Source organism: Peromyscus maniculatus, chromosome 17 (genome assembly GCF_049852395.1).
Source record: "Peromyscus maniculatus bairdii isolate BWxNUB_F1_BW_parent chromosome 17, HU_Pman_BW_mat_3.1, whole genome shotgun sequence".
NCBI lineage: Eukaryota > Metazoa > Chordata > Mammalia > Rodentia > Cricetidae > Peromyscus > Peromyscus maniculatus.
In genome coordinates this window covers 50751444-50768186 of record NC_134868.1, presented here as the reverse complement: position 1 = coordinate 50768186, position 16743 = coordinate 50751444, and the positions used below count along the sequence as shown (strand labels likewise).

Genomic DNA, 16743 nt, shown 5'->3' with positions numbered 1-16743 from the left:
ATTTTTATCTCCCAAATACAGTCAAAACGAAAACAGAACCTGCCTCAATTTCCAAAAAACACTGACCAAGCCAGGGCCCAACAGTGGAAAGACAACTAGGACACCAAGGGCTTGGGCTCCCAGCCTTCCTGTCAGAGCCCAACACCGCAGCAGCTGAGACACTCAGTCTCTCCCTAGCTAGTGGCCCTATTTCCTGGTGGGATGTCAGGTTCCTGCAAGCTTGCTGACCCTTGAATTTGGTGTACTGGGCAACACAGGTGGATAACAAGTTTATCTCCTTAACCCATCAGACTATTGCAAAATTTTGGACATTTTGGTAGGAATCATCTCAAGAGGTATCATTTCTTTTAAAATATGAATTATTAAAGTTTTAACATTTCCTTAGTGATATAAGATTATTACAAATACAAATGCTTCAGCATTGTGACTGGGAATATATACTTGGATTCAACCTGACTTGACTGCAGCCATCTTGAGTCAAAACCACCATGATTCTATCCTGGTTGGTTTCCCAAAAATAATTTCCCTGCAAATAGTAAAAACCGTTATAGTGCTATGGAACTCTATAACCAGACCCTGACCTGGGGATGTGCCTGACATCGTTGATACTAGCTTGAGATCAATCAGATATACTTGAAATGGATGCAGTCACTTCTGACTTGACTATGCTGTGGTTGGGTAGGGGTTAAAGGATCAAAGCTAGAGACTGAAGTAGGCTAAATTGTGTCTACACTGTGCTATGAGCTCTGACCCCGACCACTGGGACCCACTAGTTTTGCTGCCACCCTCGACCTCACTTTTGTAAGACCCTGATACACTGCACTCTATGCAACCCCATATGTTCAGCCTTCTCCCAGTACCTTATGACTGATCCTCATCTTCAAGGACCAGATTTTTCAGAAAGGTGGCTAAAGTATGCTGGGATTTATACCCTAGATGCTTTTAAAATAGTTCATTCTGTTAACTTATGAAACATGGGAAATGTAAATGCTTTCTTGTCCAAAGTGTCTCCTAGATAATCACCCAGATCCAGAACACAACCAGAAAAGTGAGCTAGGGTCAGTTTGGGAAGGACAGGAAGGAAGGGTAGACCTTGCCTTGGAGATGATGGTAAATCACCAAGAGGATTCTGTTGTCGCTGCTGCAGGCATGGTTGTATGCCTGAGCGTTTGGGCTTTTGTTTTTACTTTTTATTGCTGTGGTACTGAGGTAGATCCCAGGACCTTCTACATAGTGGGCAAGCACACCTGGAAGAATTTTTAAGCAAAAGACTTACAAAATTGTAATATATTTGTGATGTGGAAATACAGTTCTATTGGAACATGAAGAAGGGGATGGGGGGGGCAAATACAGGCACAGGTCATTTCTTGAACCAGAAGATCTATCTAATCCAAACTCCTCTTTCATCACCCCCTCACATCTGACCCCAGTCCTCTCTCTCAATCCTATCTCTCAGACTACTCTGACTCAGCCTCCTCTCTTCCGAGTTGTCTCTGTCCCGTTGGAATTTCAACAGTGCTGAGGTCAACACTATCTGCACATTATTCAGCCTGTACTGTTAAGGGAATTCCAACCAGCAAGAGCAGAGCATGCACTTGGAGAGACAGAAGAAACTCCTTATTTATAAGAGGCCGCGTGCGACTCAAGCTCACACTCTGAAAAGGTCCTGCAACTTTCATAGGTCTAGTAGCAAGGTTGCTCTTTGAGTCTCGTGTCCACCAAAAGGAATTTCCACCAGGCGTGTTTACAGGAACAGACATTTTGTACAGAGAGATGCTCTGCAGGTAGCAATAAAAGTAAGTAAATATTTATTAGAATTATGGGACTTCAGTGTGGCCAAACTGGGGAGAAGGACAAAGCGAATGGCCCAAAGCATCTTCCCAATGTGGCCACACTAAATCTCCTTTTTCTGATTTTCACTTTTAATTTGGCTCTTTTAATTGGCCTCTTGAAAACAGATGGCCAGACCCCACCCCTACCCCCATTTCCGCCCCCCCCCAGTTTGATAACATTATTAGTTATTAGGGCATACAAACTTTGGCAGGTACAAGGACATCTTTCTCAGCAAACAGGATCTACAATGTGGCCTTTCCTGAGATAGCTGTGGGAATTACTCCTCCGGGGTAGTGTTTCTTTTTACCAGCAAAAGAAGCATAGGGGTCTCAACAAGCAGGCAGAAATCAGCATACTTAAATAAAACCAACTCAGTCTACTTCTACATAACCCTCTGGTTACTAGGCAAAGATTTCTAGGAAGCTATTATAACAGAGTAATAATTTGGTTTTGTTAGAGGTTTATGTAATTATATAAGTAGTCTCATCATCTCCTGTCCATTATCTTTCCAAGAAGCTCAGTGCTCTTTGTCCACTCACTCTGCAAACTGATTCTCTAACTCTTGCTTCTCCTGCCTAGTAGGTGCTCAGTTCTGAGAAATGGCTAAGCGCTGGAACACGAGGCTCTTCCATCTATGGTAATGAACAAACATCAGTGTTAGGTAAGTCAGTTTAAATATATTTAAACAACTGAGTGGAGCTGTGTGTACAAAGAAGGGCGTGCTTTCTCACCTAGAATTCTTAGGGGTTTGGGTTTCATTTTTCTTTTTGATGGGGTCTTACTATAGCCCCAGCTGGCCTTAAACTTACCACATGGACCAGCCTGGCCTCAAACTTGTGGCAATGCTCCTGCCTCTGCTTTCTGAGTGCCAGTATTATAGACATGTCTCACCGTGCCTAGAAGTTCTACCTAGAATTGCACGGTGATTTTCTGTCCCCTTCATACAAATCCAAGGGCAAATTGTTCTCTTATTCATTTCTTCTAGAACAACGGGTCTTCAAAGTGTCTTCTTGCACCCATGTATTTTGACTGTCACATGTGCAAATTTTACTGTTATCTAAAACAAAATACACACACACACACACACACACACACACACTTACATATACAAGACACACACACACCCTTTGCTGTCCCAAACAACTATTTTGCAAGCTGAGAGGCCTGGGCCCCAAAAGCAGATGGGCAGCTCATGTTTCCATGAGCCCCTAGGACAAAAGGGCCCTGTTCGGGGGAGGGACATCTGGCGAGGAAAACATTTCAGCACTCAAAAAGATTACCAGCTCAACCCAGTGGAGCCTCCAAGAAAGACCCTGGGGCGGGTCAGTCCAGCCCTCTAAGGAACAAGAAGAGTCTCAGATTCTATGACAGGACAGGAAGGCAGAATCTGACACTAAGCTGCAGGCTGGACACAGAGGCCTGGAAGTTTCCCACACTGAGAATGTCTGGTCAGTACAAACACTACGTTCACCACAGGTAAGGGCCCACTGCTCATCCACCCTGCATGCCGGAACAAAGATCAGCATGACTGAAAGCCAAGTGCTAAGTGTACACACAGCATAAGGTCCCAAAAATCTTTCTCTGGGGTCTAGCCCTGTAAATCTTGCCTGACCCTCTCATCTATGTACCCTCGAAAACTTGCCAGATCTAACCCAGGTCCCACACCTAGTGTCCCAGCCTAGTCTGGCCCACCTCTGCCTACACCACAACCCGTTCCTAGGTTTCTGTCATGACCTGCTCTGCCTACCCCCTAACTCACAAGTTCACCCCATACCACATAAAACCTTTGCACCCAGCCATATCTGACCCCATACTCCAGGCTGGAACTGGGAACTGGGAACTGGGAACTGGGGCATGCGTACCATACGCTAACCTAGCTCCATCTGTCCATCTGACTTCATTCCACCTAAGTCATTTCCAACACTCTCACATACGCTCTCTTCCAGGTCCAACATGCTCACATGTGCTCCCTTCTGCCCCAAGCTGCCCTGTCCATAGCAGACACAGAACAAAAGAAGGCCACGTGTGTAGATGAAATTCTAAATGGTCTTATTAAATAAGAAACAGAGCCAAAATAAGAGTTAAAAGCCCAGAGATAAGAGCAGCAGTAGCCAAGAGCTAAGACCACCTTATCTTACCACTCGCTGCCATCCTTCCCTTGAGAGAGAGACCTTCTTCCCGTGTCCTGCCTTTTTTATTGCCTTTCTGTTCTGCCTTCTCATTTGTTCTAAACCCAAACTACGTAACTTCCTCATCACTGCCTGTCCATACAGACCTCCAGGTCTCTATGGTTGGTACTGGGATTAAAGGCGTGTGTCTCCATGCTGGCTGTGTCCTTGAACATACAGAGACTTTGCCGGCCATGTGATGGGATTAAGGGCATGTGCTACCACTACCAGACTTAATGGCTTGCTCTTAGCTCTGATCCCCAGGCAACTTTATTTATTAACATACAAATAAAATCACATTTCAGCACAAAAAAAATATCACCATACACATGCCCAGATCTCATGGCAAAAAATGCAAACAACATGAAAGATCAAGCCAGTATCTCCCACCATAAATCCACCAGTCCTGTAGAAATGCTGTTGATGAGAATTAACTCTATGAGCCCCAGGGCACAGAATTTTAAAGAACGATCATGAACTGTTGTGCCCAGATCGTTCATCAAAGAATTCAAGGAGTGTAGAGAAGACACAAAGAAACAACTCAGTGGGACTAATGAGAAAGAGCTTAAGAATAAACTCTTGAGTGATGATCAACAAACAGTGAACAGCCAGGCGTGGTGACGCACCTCCCCGCACTTGGAAGTAGAGGTAGACAGGTCTGTGAGTTCAAGGCCAACCTGGTCTACACAGTAAGTTCCAGGACAGTCCCGGCTGCACAATACTGAGATCTGAGATCCTGTCAAAAAGAAGAAGAAAAAGGAAAAGAAAAAAAGGACAGGAAAGGGTGGGGGAGAAAGCACAGACAAACATGAGGCTGATGGCAATGATGAAGACATCCTGGGCTAGAGAATCGAATTCAATAAAGACCCAGAAACACTGAGGAAGACCAGCCGAAATGAAGATGGGACTGGAAAACCTGACTAGAAAACCTGAGGTACAGCCTGACAGGAGAATGGATTAAGAGAAGATAGAACATTAGGACTTGAAGATAAAGTAGACCATCTAGACCAAATAAGCAAGGAATACAAATAAATCATTCAAAAGAAGAAGAAGAAAAAAAAAGGAAAGTAAGGAACATACATAAAATGTAGAACAGCATTAAAAAAAAAACAAAACTTTGAATTATAGGCACAGATGAGGGAAAACAGACATGTAGACCCATGGAAGAAAACCGAAGACCAAAACATAAAGTACACTTAACTTTAGCAATTTAATATTTGACAAAAATGCCAAAAATATATGCTGGAGTAAAGAAAGCATCTTCAGCAAATGGTGCTGGGAACCCTGGCTGGCCATATGCCCAAGAAATTAGACCCGTATCTATCACCTTGCATGAAAACTAACTCCAAATGGATCAAAGACCTCAATGCGAAACCTCCAACACGGAAACTACTAGGAGAAAACATAGTCAGTGCCCTCCATAACAGAGGTGTAGGAAAAGGAGTTTCTGAATAGGACTCCGTTTGTCTTAGGAATTAATGCCAACTGAGCTGGCTTCCTGGAGCCCATTACCTGTGGTGGGACACCTTGCTCAGCCTTGGTGCAGGGGGAGGGGCTTGGCCCTGCCTCAGCTGAAGGTACCAGGCTCTGCTGAATTCCCATGGGAGGCCTTACCCTTTTGGAGGAGGGGGTTGGGGAAAGGGGGGGAGGATTGGAGGGGAGTGGGAGGAGGGATGAGAGGGGGATCTGTGGTTAGAATGTAAAATGAATTTTAAATTTTTTATTATAAAAAAATTAAAATAAGCTGGGTGGTGGTGGCACACGCCTTTAATCCCAGCACTCGGGAGGCAGAGGCAGGTGGATCTTTGTGAGTTCGAGGCCAGCCTGGTCTACAGAGCGAGATCCAGGAAAGGCGAAAAGCTACACAGAGAAACCCTGTCTCGAAAAATAAAATAAATTAATTAATTAATTAAAATAAATGAATTAATGCCAACAATTGATAAGAAGCTTGTGCACAGCTAAAGAAACAATCAACCAGGTGAAGAGGAAGCCCACAGAACAGAAGAGAATCTTTGCCCGCTATGTATCTGACAGAGGATTAGTATCAGAATATTTAAAAAAAAAAAATCTCCAAAAACAAAACAAAAATGACTCATTCAAAAACCGAACCTGAGACTTCAACGGAATTCTCAAAAGAAGAAAAATAGCTAAAAAAAAATCTCAAAAAAATGTTCATCATTGTTCCTCGCAATTAGGGACACGAAAATCAAAACAACTTGGAGATTTCATCTTACCCAAGTCAGAATAATAAAGATAAAAAATAATGTAAAGCCGGGCGGTGGTGGCACACGCCTTTAATCCCAGCACTCGGGAGGCAGAGCCAGGTGGATCTTTGTGAGTTCGAGGCCAGCCTGGTCTACAGAGCGAGATCCAGGAAAGGCCCAAAGCTACACAGAGAAACCCTGTCTCGAAAAACAAAAAAACAAAAATAATGTAAAAAATAATGGACAACAGATGCTGCAGAGAGTGTGGAGAAAGGGGAACGCTCAATCACTGTTGGTGGGATTGCAAACCGGTACAGCCGCTCTGAAAAATCAGTGTGGGGAACTCTCAAAAAGCTAAAAAGAAATCTACCATATGACCCAGCTATGCCCAAAGGACTCACCATCCTGCTCTACAGCTATTTGCTCAGCCATGTTCATTGCTGCTCTGTTCACAATAGTTAGGACATGGAAACAACCTCAATGTCCTTCAATGGAAGAATTAATAAAGAAAATGTGGTGCATATACACTGTGGAATACTAGAAAAATCATATTGAATGAGGTAACCCAGACCCAGAACACACGTTCTCTCTCATCGGAGACTCCTAGCTCCCAGATCGTCAGATGTGAGTTCGTATCCTGAAGTAACTGCAGAAACCAGGAAAGTAAAAACAGATCAAAACTGGGATAGAAGTGTTGGGGAACAATAGAGAAGGGAATAGCAGGGCAAAGGGATCTGATTGGAGAAATGGAAAGGGGGGCTCTAATTAGGTAGAAGGGAAGAAGATAGATATAAAAGATCGAGAGGAGGGTAAAATCACAGTACAGATGACTAAAAAGTCGTAAAGAATTAGACTTTTAACTATTTACCTTTGAAAGAAAAAAACTATGATACACATTAGCCTTTGAAAGTATACATACATAGTCTAAATGAATTTTTTTTTTCATCCAGACTGAAAATGCTCCCTACAAGACCCAAAGTTTATCTAACAAAACCCCAACACCAGGTATGCGAAACCCTCCTTTGAACTGTTGATCTGGGTTGCCCAAGAGACTCCCCAAACATTACAGACATCTTCAGGCACCTGGGTGGAGCAAGGCCAGGCACTGGTCAGAGTTCCCCAATGGTCCCACACCACTGCATAAGGACACTAGTGATTTCCAAGATGGAACAGCTAGCTCAGTAGGACTTTTACACTAGGGTCTGAAGAGGAAATGGAAACAAGCCAACAAGCTCACTGGAGCGTGTTCTTAAAGTTCTATTTGGCTATACAGCCTGGAGTGGGAAAAATAACTGTAGTTACATTATAGGAGGACCAGATAGAGCCAAAATGAGAAAAACTTCGAATATCAAAGGAAAAGCTTCTATTTCATAGGTCATTGTGTGTACAGTCTCCCCCTGGCTACTCACCTCATCTGGATCCACCTACCTAACTCCAGCCTGCTATAAATTCCAATGGGTGCACACAAGTCTGCTGAGTAATGGTGAGATAAAACTCCCCATCCAGGCGCTGTCTATGTGCTCAAGCTCCACCACAAACCTGGAGAGGTCTCTGGTGCCACCTGGAGGCCCAACTATCTCCCAATCTTCTCACTCTGCCCACCACTGGACACTCATGTTATAGCTCTTCCTTGTTAAGATTCCCTGCCCCAGCCTAGAGACCCTCTTCCTGAAATACTGTAACATGGAAACAACCAAAAAACCATGAGCATTCTTGGACTCCACCACCTACCAGATTCCTTTCTTCTCATAGCTCAGAGTAACCCATTTGGGCCGCCATGGTCAGCCTCTAGGAGACCCCATAATCCTGGGACTTCTCCTATTCTATTCCACTCTGAGCCCTACACTAGAGCCTTGTAGGCCCCAAAGTGCTAAGTGCTGGAGTGCCACCCAAATGCACTCCCACTCCTGGGCCCCTTCCCTTCCTCCAGCTTATCCTATAGGTCTCTTCTTCAAATGTATACATTCTCTGCTAATCAGATCCAGTCCCATGGAAATACACCTTTCTTAGTCTGATGAGGTTGTATCACAAAGCACCTCAGGCCGGGTCTTTTGTAAATGACGACAATGGACATTGTGTAGGTCAGGAGTCTAAGATCAAGGGGAGCAAATAAAGGGTGTGGTGGGCACTGCTCCCCACTTCTGAGAGGCACATCTTAGTTGCATCCTCATACAGCAGAAGAGCTAAGGACGTCACTCCTTCCAGCCTCTCTTCTAAATTGATAACTTCTTTATTTTTTGAGTTTAGATATAATTACATCGTTCCTCCTTTCCCTTTTCAAGCCTCTTGTATAAGGGCACCGATCCCATTAGGTCTGCCCTCCTGAGCTAATTGCTTCCAAAGACCTGACTCCAATACAGGAATCTGGAGAAGACACGAATTCGTTCCCTGGCACACTTAGGAACCCAAATGCCTTGTCACCAGTTCCCTTGGATGTTTACTAAGCACCACAAAGTAAGCTTTCCCACAACTGAGTTCCCAGTACTCTCCCCTTCCCTGTTCCTTCCGAAGTCTTCGTTAGTACATGAGATTCCTCCTGGCTATGGCCCAGGATTCACTCCTGAGATGTATCTCCTCTCAAATCTAGCGGTAAATGCCCAGCAAGTCCTGTCAGTCCCACCTTCAAAAGACAGCCAGGATCAACCACCTGAGCACTTAAAAAACAGTTTTATCTGCACGGGTGTTTTGCTTAGGTGTATGTCTGTGGACCACTTACAGGCTTGATCTCCTCAGTAGCCCAAATAGGGCACTAGATCTCCAGGAACTGGAGTTACGGACCGTCGCAGGTGCTGGGCTGAGAATCAAACACAGTTCATTTGGAAGAACAGCCAGTGTGCTCTGAAGAGCTGAGCCATCCATCTCTCCAGCCCGGATCCAGCCCATCTCACCAGCAGTCTTTTGAAGACTTCTAAAGTGGTCTTGGAAGGGTGTGCCTATAATCCCAGCACTCAGGAGACTGCAGCAGGAAGACTGCCATACGTTCAAGGCCAGCCTGGGTTGTACAGTAAGTACTAGACCAGCAAAGGCAACTAACAGGTCCCTGTCTTAAAAGGCAGAAAAAAGAAAAATTCCTAAGTGACCTCTGGCTTCTCAACACAAAAGTTAGAAGCCCTTTAATAGGAAGCTGTTACTCCTCTGAGAGGATTCCGGGCTGTTCCTCACACTCAAGAGTAGAACCTAACCTAAAATCCTTATAACCAACATTTCTCATGCAGATCCTCTTCCATCCCCTTAGAGATCCTCACTCACACGTTACCTCATAAATCAGTTCCCCCAAAACGACTTCATTTAGAGTACAAATATTCCTAACTCCCTAACAACCTCCTCTGCCTTATTTTCCTCCCCGACAGAAGTCAGTCAGCACATGCCACAGTGATTACTGACTTGTTGGCTGCCAGCAAATATATATAGGCAGGACTTCAGTTCCACAGGGCAGGAACCCTTTGTCAATTTGTTCTGACACCTGCTGTCTTCCCTGTACTAAAACAGTGCTGGGCTTAGTTTCCCAACATTTGTTGAATACACGAATGAACTTCTATGATTGTAGAGAACTGAAATGTTGCTGGTCTTGAGTCAACTTTATTATCTTGGGTTATCTTTAGCCTTCTTAATAACAATTGCTTGATCTAACATCTAACCTTGTGCCTAGTAGGTAAATCCTTTTGGAATGTGGGCACCTGTAAGTTCTCCCAACCAAAGGCTAAGTCTAATATCATCAGACAGCATCTGGGCCGTGGAGTATATGTCTCCCTCCTCTGCTGTCTTCCGCCTCCCTGATGTTCCCGTAATGGACTTATAATTTTCACTGTTCTCTCTCTATACAAACATTAGGAAACCATTACCATGGCGGAGTATGGTATTTAGGGCGTCTGTGTTTCTGGGCCATTGTCAATCAGACTTGGCCCCAGAATAAATCATCTTGTATTCCTTTTGAAGTGATCATTGAGTTTTGCATCAGCTGGTAAAAAAATAATTCAAAAAAAAAAAAATCAAAGTCAGGTCTCTGGAAAAAATCCTGATGACTTAGAGCAAATGAAGACACATTTTTTGCAAGGGCGGCGAGTTGGGTTTTGGTTCAATATACAATCGTTTTTATGATCAAATTTAAGTAGATCTCTGGAATGCCTTCAAGATCATTCTTCCATTGTCTGAAACGTCTGGCTTCCTTCCACCCATGTTAATCTCCCCATCGAGCGTTTGCTTGGCTGCACCCCAGTGCCTTCGCCCCAGCACCCCATTATTCTTTACCATGCAGGTAGGCTGAGAATTTTCCATCTCAGTTCTGCTTCCCCTTTCACGGCAGGGTCCATTCTCTTGTGATTACTCTGAGAGATCAAGAGAAACCCTGCAGCGCTCAATACACTTCACTTGGTGGTTTGTTTTGCTTGTTTTGTTTTATTTCCATCAAGTATCCTAGTTCACTGCTCTCCAGATCTACTTTCCACAGATCAGGCTCTGGCCACAGTATATCCAGGTTCTTTGCCACACTGTAATAAGGATGGCCTTCCCTCTGGTTCCCAGTAAGACTCTTACCATGTCTACCTGCAGTCTCATGACAATGGCTCTCACTGCTCATATTTCTACCAACACTCTGATCAGCCACTTAATGTCTCCAAGAAGATTCCAGCTTTGTCCACATACCGCTCCCTTCTGAGCCCTCACCAGAATCACTCTGAACGCTTTGTTTAGAACAATCTACGGTTTTCCTGGCCTGATCTTCCAAACTCTTCCAGCTTCACCCTACTTCCCAATTCCAGGTGTTTGTTACAGCACTCTCCTCAACATCAGTCTCTTGGTCTATCTAACAACACAGCGATTTATAAAGAACAGAATTGTGTATCTCAGCTTTAAGGAAGGCAAGAAATCCAAGATCAAAGCCATTAGGTCAGTCTCTAGTCAGGGTACATTTTTTTGTTTTTTCTTAAAACTCATTCATCAGATATATTTATTAAAATAACACATTTAGGAAAAAAAATCACTACAATGTATACATCATCACCGAAAGCTTTATTTTGGGAAATCAACCTCTAATTTATGGCAAGTTTTACTTTCAGAACTAAACCCACAGAACACCACATTCTAGTTCACCCTTAAGGACTGGCATGCTGAGCAAGGAATGTTCTTATTCTTTGTAGGAGCTCCTTCTTTACACTGTCAGGTACCAGGGCTCCGCCTTTTGGAGTGATTTCAGCCACCAAGTCATCAGCCGTAACGTGTTCTGGTCCTTTTTCTTTATTTACCTCTTCACAGTGTGCCTTCAACTGATCCTTCCAGCCACACTCGATTAACTGAGCTCTCAGGAACTCTGTGAGGCACACTCTCTTTCTCCGGTTCTATTAACTTCTGGTTAATCGCTGCTCTCATCTGCCCATCTTTGCTCATCTTGTTAACCACACTCTTCGGCTGCCTGGACTTACCAGGGTTCCGTTTTATTCAAGATGGTGCCCTACTGCTGCACTGTCCTGAGAGAAGGACCAGTGTCCTCTGGTAGATGGGACAGAAAGGGACAGGAGGCAAGGAACAAACAATTTCCATGAAGACTTTTCACACGGGCACCTAATCCCATTTTCATGAGGACTCAACCCTCATGGCTCAATCACCTCCTAAAGGGCATAGTCCTTAATATTGTTGCACTGGGATTACATTTCAACATGAATTTAAGGACACTGAAATCAACACTGGGACAGATGTGCCCTGGCATTCATGGAAGGTAGAGGGCAGAGAGGTTTCAGGACAGTAATGAAGACGAAAGCAGAGAGCTCAGAAAAGCAAGGCTAGGATTGCTGCCTCCATGACAGGAGGCACAACAAAGACTTGGAGCAGACCTGCTCATGACTGTAAAATCCACAGACTACCCCTACCTGCCAAATCCCCTCAAAGGCTTATTTCCCAGGGATAAATCTTCCAGCTGCCATGTCTAGTGAAAAATACTAACCACATGGTATTATTTTTTTTCTAAATCTTAGACAATAGCAAAACTAGATAACATATTGTTCATCTACCCATATACACATGAAACGTTTTTGAAACACCAAAGGCTGAATTACAGGGGCTGCAGGTATAGCTCGATGGTAGAGTATGTGCTTGGTGTACCTGTGGCTCTGTGCTCAAATCCAAAGCAATACAACCTGGGTTCTAACAAACACAAAACAGAGAAAGGCAGTTGACCATGGGAGCCTGTTTTCCGGTTCCTTGTGGCTTTACCAGCAGGTCTGCATAGAGAGGGTGATTGGACCACGGGCCTGAGTGCAGGTGTCTGAGATGGTCTGCACTTGGCTGTGCTGGGGGGAGGTCTTTTGCTGCACCCCTTGGTGTCTCTATAAATACCCTAGAGCAGAGCCAGGACCCACTGGAATAGGTTTCGGGCCTTTTTGAGGCTATCCTGTATTTTCTATCTGTTTATCTCCACAATCTAAATCCTTCTGTCTAGTATTTCGGGCTGCTCGCACTCAAGAAAACTCTGGGGAACTGTGGTGTTGGTGGGTAGTCACCCCGCAGTTGACCTCTACAGTGGATACTTCTATAGATGGTGCACAAGAAGATGAGGAGAGCAGGCTAGGGACACAGGCCAGTGGGAGAAACAAAAAAAAGGGGGAAGAAAGAAGAAAAAAGGGCAGACATATTACTAGCTAATATTCTTTTTTGTGTATGGGGGGGGGCGCTATTCTGGATTGTCAACTTGACGACATCTGGAATTAACTAAAACCCAAGCTGCTGGGTACACCTGTGAGGGATTTTTCCTGATGGGGTCAACTCAATCTGGGAAGACCCACCCTAAATCTGGGCCACATCTTCTGGTGGCAGCCTACACCGAGGACATGGAAGAAGGAAGTACTTGCTCTTTGCCTGCTCGCCCTCACTCTCGATGACAAGTTCATTCCCTCACTAGTATTAGGGCCAACTTCTTCAGGATTCTGGTGTACACTGAAGACCTAAGACACCCAGTTTTGTGGACAGAACAACTCTTGGGTCCTTGAACTTTCCACTGGGAGGCAGCCACTGTTGGAATAGTAGGACCACAGTCTGTAACCCACTCTAATAAATCCTATTGGGGGGCGGGTCGTTCTATCAGTTCTGATTCTCTAGAGAACCCTGACTGATGCAGGGGATAAAAGTGTATGCGTCGTGAACGTGGTGCATGCAGCGAGAGGAGGACACAGGCTGCTTTCCACTATCACTCTCCACCTTCTCCTTTTAGACAGGCTCTCTCACTCAAATGGAAGCTAGCCATTTTAGCTAGACTGTCTGGTCAGCCAGGTCCTATCAGCCTGTTTCTGTCCCTACCTCGCACAGTGCTGGGTCAACAGGCAATCATGTCCATGCTTTCTACATGGGTGCTGAGACTCAAATTCAGGTCCTCACGCTTGCACGAAGGCTCCTACCCATCAAGCCCTCTCCTCAGCCCCAATGTTCTTACTCTTAGGCCGAGTGAGGTGCAGAGGCATAACCTACAGCATTACATTTTATAACTGGATACAGATGTTTGTATGTATGCCATAGCCAATAGACTGACAGAATACTGAGAACAATGCAGAGTGGTCGATGAATGAAAACAAGGGGATGCAGAGGACTCTTTCTGGCGAGGGAAATAAGTACAATAGCTACGGGAGAGCATAAGGTGACAGGGAGACTTCAGAATAAAAGCACAGTCCACAACTTCATGGGCAGAGGGAGGTGGGGGTGGAGAGAGGCTAGGTCCTCAACATTCCAGACAGGTAGAAAGAAGGGTCAAAGGTAGAGCAGGACCTTGAAAAGGAGGCTGAACTGTCCTCTGATTCTACAGAAAAAGGAGGAAAAGTAGTTTGTACAGCATGGTGACAGGGAGGGGGGACAAGGCACAAGGAGTGTAAGTTTGAGGCTAGCCTAGGCTACAGGACCTGGCCTCAAAGAAAAAGGAAAGGGGGGGGGGAGGGCAAGGTGTAGCTCTAAATAAAACTCGGCAGGGGAAGCGGGTGTGTAGAGCCAGGGAGAAAAGTTAAAGAAAGAACGCCCAGTGGTATCAATTTCCTTAAAGTAAGAGCGGAGGTCACTTGTGGAGAGGAAGAGACAAGGCTGAGCCAAGGGTCCCTCCTACAATGGTGACAGTCTGTCTGTAAGGTCATAACCAGACAGATAAAGGCCAGTCAAAGGCACACTGAGATAAGAAACAAACTGCTAGCAGAAGCAGCTACACAGTTGCCTGACTTTTTGGCACCAGCAAAACTTACATTCTGAAAGGGCGGATTTCACAATTTGTGGTCATCGACCTTGGGGTTTAGCTCTGTGTATAAGCACAAAGCCCCAGATTCCATCTTGCCCTGGTTAGTTTTTATGTCAACTTGACACAGGCTGGAGTCCTTCTGGAAGAGGAAACCTCAATTACTGCAAGCCTGAGGGGCATTTTCTTAATTAATGATTGATGTGGTTGGGCCCATCCCATAGAGGGGGTGGTGCCACCCCTGGGTGGGAGGCCCTGGATGATATAAGAAAGCAGGCCATGGTGAGCAAGCCAGTAAGCAGCACCCCTCCGTGGTCTCTGCATCAGCTCCTGCCTCCAGGTTCCTGCCCTGTTTGAGTTCCTGTCCTGACTGCCCTCAGGGATGGACTGTGATGTAAACTGAATAAACCCTTCCTCCCCAAGTTGCCTTTTGGTCACAGTGTTTATCACAGCACTAGACACACCCCTAGCCACACAAAGAAAAATAAAGCCATTCTGCTCTGCTCTATGGCATCCATCTTTGAACTGCTGTTTTCTTCTGTAATGTAGTTTAAAAAACAAAGGGTTAGCATGCAGCTAGCACGCATAAGGCCTCCATACCCAACATAACCACAAATAAACATTAACATGAAATTAACATTTTCAGAATTTCAACTGGTAACATTTTTTTGTCACTTAGATTGAGACAACATGGAGCCACTTGACCAAGGACACTTCCTCCATACCTGCCGGTGCTGTGGTTATCAGCGAGCAGCGACCATGTCGCCTCCGTGGCCACCCTCTGACTCAAACTGGAACGACTGTCAGTAAAGCATTTAAAATCCAGCTACTGGGCGTCAGAGTTGGCTCAGGAGTTACGTGCTCTGGCTGTTCTTCCAGAGGACCCAGATTTGATACCCAGCACCCACATGGCGGCTCACAACCGTCTTCAACTCCAGTTCCAGGGGATCCACCACTCCCTTCTGGACACCAGGCACTAACATGGTACACAGATATATATGCAGGCAAAAACACTCATACACATAAAAATAAATTTTAAAAAGCTGTTAAAAAAAAAAAAAACAACTAAAGCTACAAAGGAAACAAGAAAAACAAAATAAAAAGCCAGGCTTGGTAGTGTACATTGGTAATCCAGGCATGGAAGGAACTACACCACCCACTGATTCCTGCCCCACGGAGAGGCCCCTGAAGAAAAACAGAATGGGTGAAATAATGTTATAACTCACTGGTTCTTGAACAACTGCAGGGCACCTTTACTAACTGTGGAGAAGACAGAAGCCCACTGTGGTGACTCATGCCTGCAATTCCAGCACTGGGTGGGAGGATGTTGTAAGTAGAAGGCCAGCCAGTGCTCCGTAGCAAGATCCCCATCTCAGGAAAAGAACTATATTATTAAATACTCTCACTTCCTTCAACACTAGCCATACACTTAAGAGATAACTATGACCTACATTGCTGTTAGGACCTTCCGGCCTCTAGAGTAGGGGCTAAACGACCTACTCTGCACTGGGAAAGCATACTGTGGAGAATATGCTTTGAATGCTCTAAGTCTGGTCCCCCGTGTTTAAGCATCTCAGAGTTGCAAAGTTAAGCCAAATCATAGTTCAGTGACACCAGACGGTATGACCAAGTATCATGAAGTCCCAATGACAGTGTGTTTCTGAGAAAGCTGGTCAGGCTGACCTAGGACCAAATACTAAATTTGCTCTTATTAGCAAGCTTCCTTGAGCAAGTTCTTTAACTGCTGCCTCAGTTTCCCTTACCAACAAGGCCTGGATGCCTTCTGCCGCTCTAACCGGGCCTGAAGTTAGCACAGATCCCATGGGGCAAGGGCTGGCCATGTCAGGGTCTCTAATTCTAGTGAGTGTTACTGTGCATGGGGCACCTGAACATCTGAGTGCGCGGCTATACGTCAGGGTCTTGCCCAGCTTTAGGATGGATAGTTCACTACAGCGGTTCACAGGACCTAACAAAGGGCACGGCACAAAAACAGCCCTAGTGGAGGAGAGGCATGCAGCGAGTGGGGGTGTAGGGGGGACAGGGACAGGTTCCCAGAGGTTCCACACCTTCTGCAGACAGGCCACCCACACACCCAGACTCTTTACAAGGTTTTCTTTCTGGAAGCTCCCCAAACTCATCATTTAGGAGTTTTATGGAGGTTCCATTTCATAGGCGGGGTTGATAAAATCATTAGTCATTTGTGACTAAACTAATTTTCAGTTTTTACCTCCTGAGGGGGTGGGGGGGTGTAGATTCTAACACCTGAACCACATGGCTGGTTTCTCTGGGGACCAGACCCAGTTCCAGTTCTAAAGCCACCTAAAAACACATCAAGGTCTGC

General features: G+C 45.1%; 1 protein-coding gene and 1 pseudogene across 6 annotated transcripts in view; both read right to left on the bottom strand.

Annotated features, from left to right (window-relative positions):
* Atp7b (ATPase copper transporting beta) overlaps positions 1–16743 on the bottom strand; it is a 76270-nt gene that overhangs the window by 56094 nt on the left and 3433 nt on the right. The gene's annotated exons all lie outside the window — the stretch shown is intronic.
* On the bottom strand, positions 7440–13643 carry LOC143269066 (transcription and mRNA export factor ENY2 pseudogene; annotated as a pseudogene). The gene has a single exon (XR_013045403.1). The product of XR_013045403.1 is annotated as a transcription and mRNA export factor ENY2 pseudogene (transcript).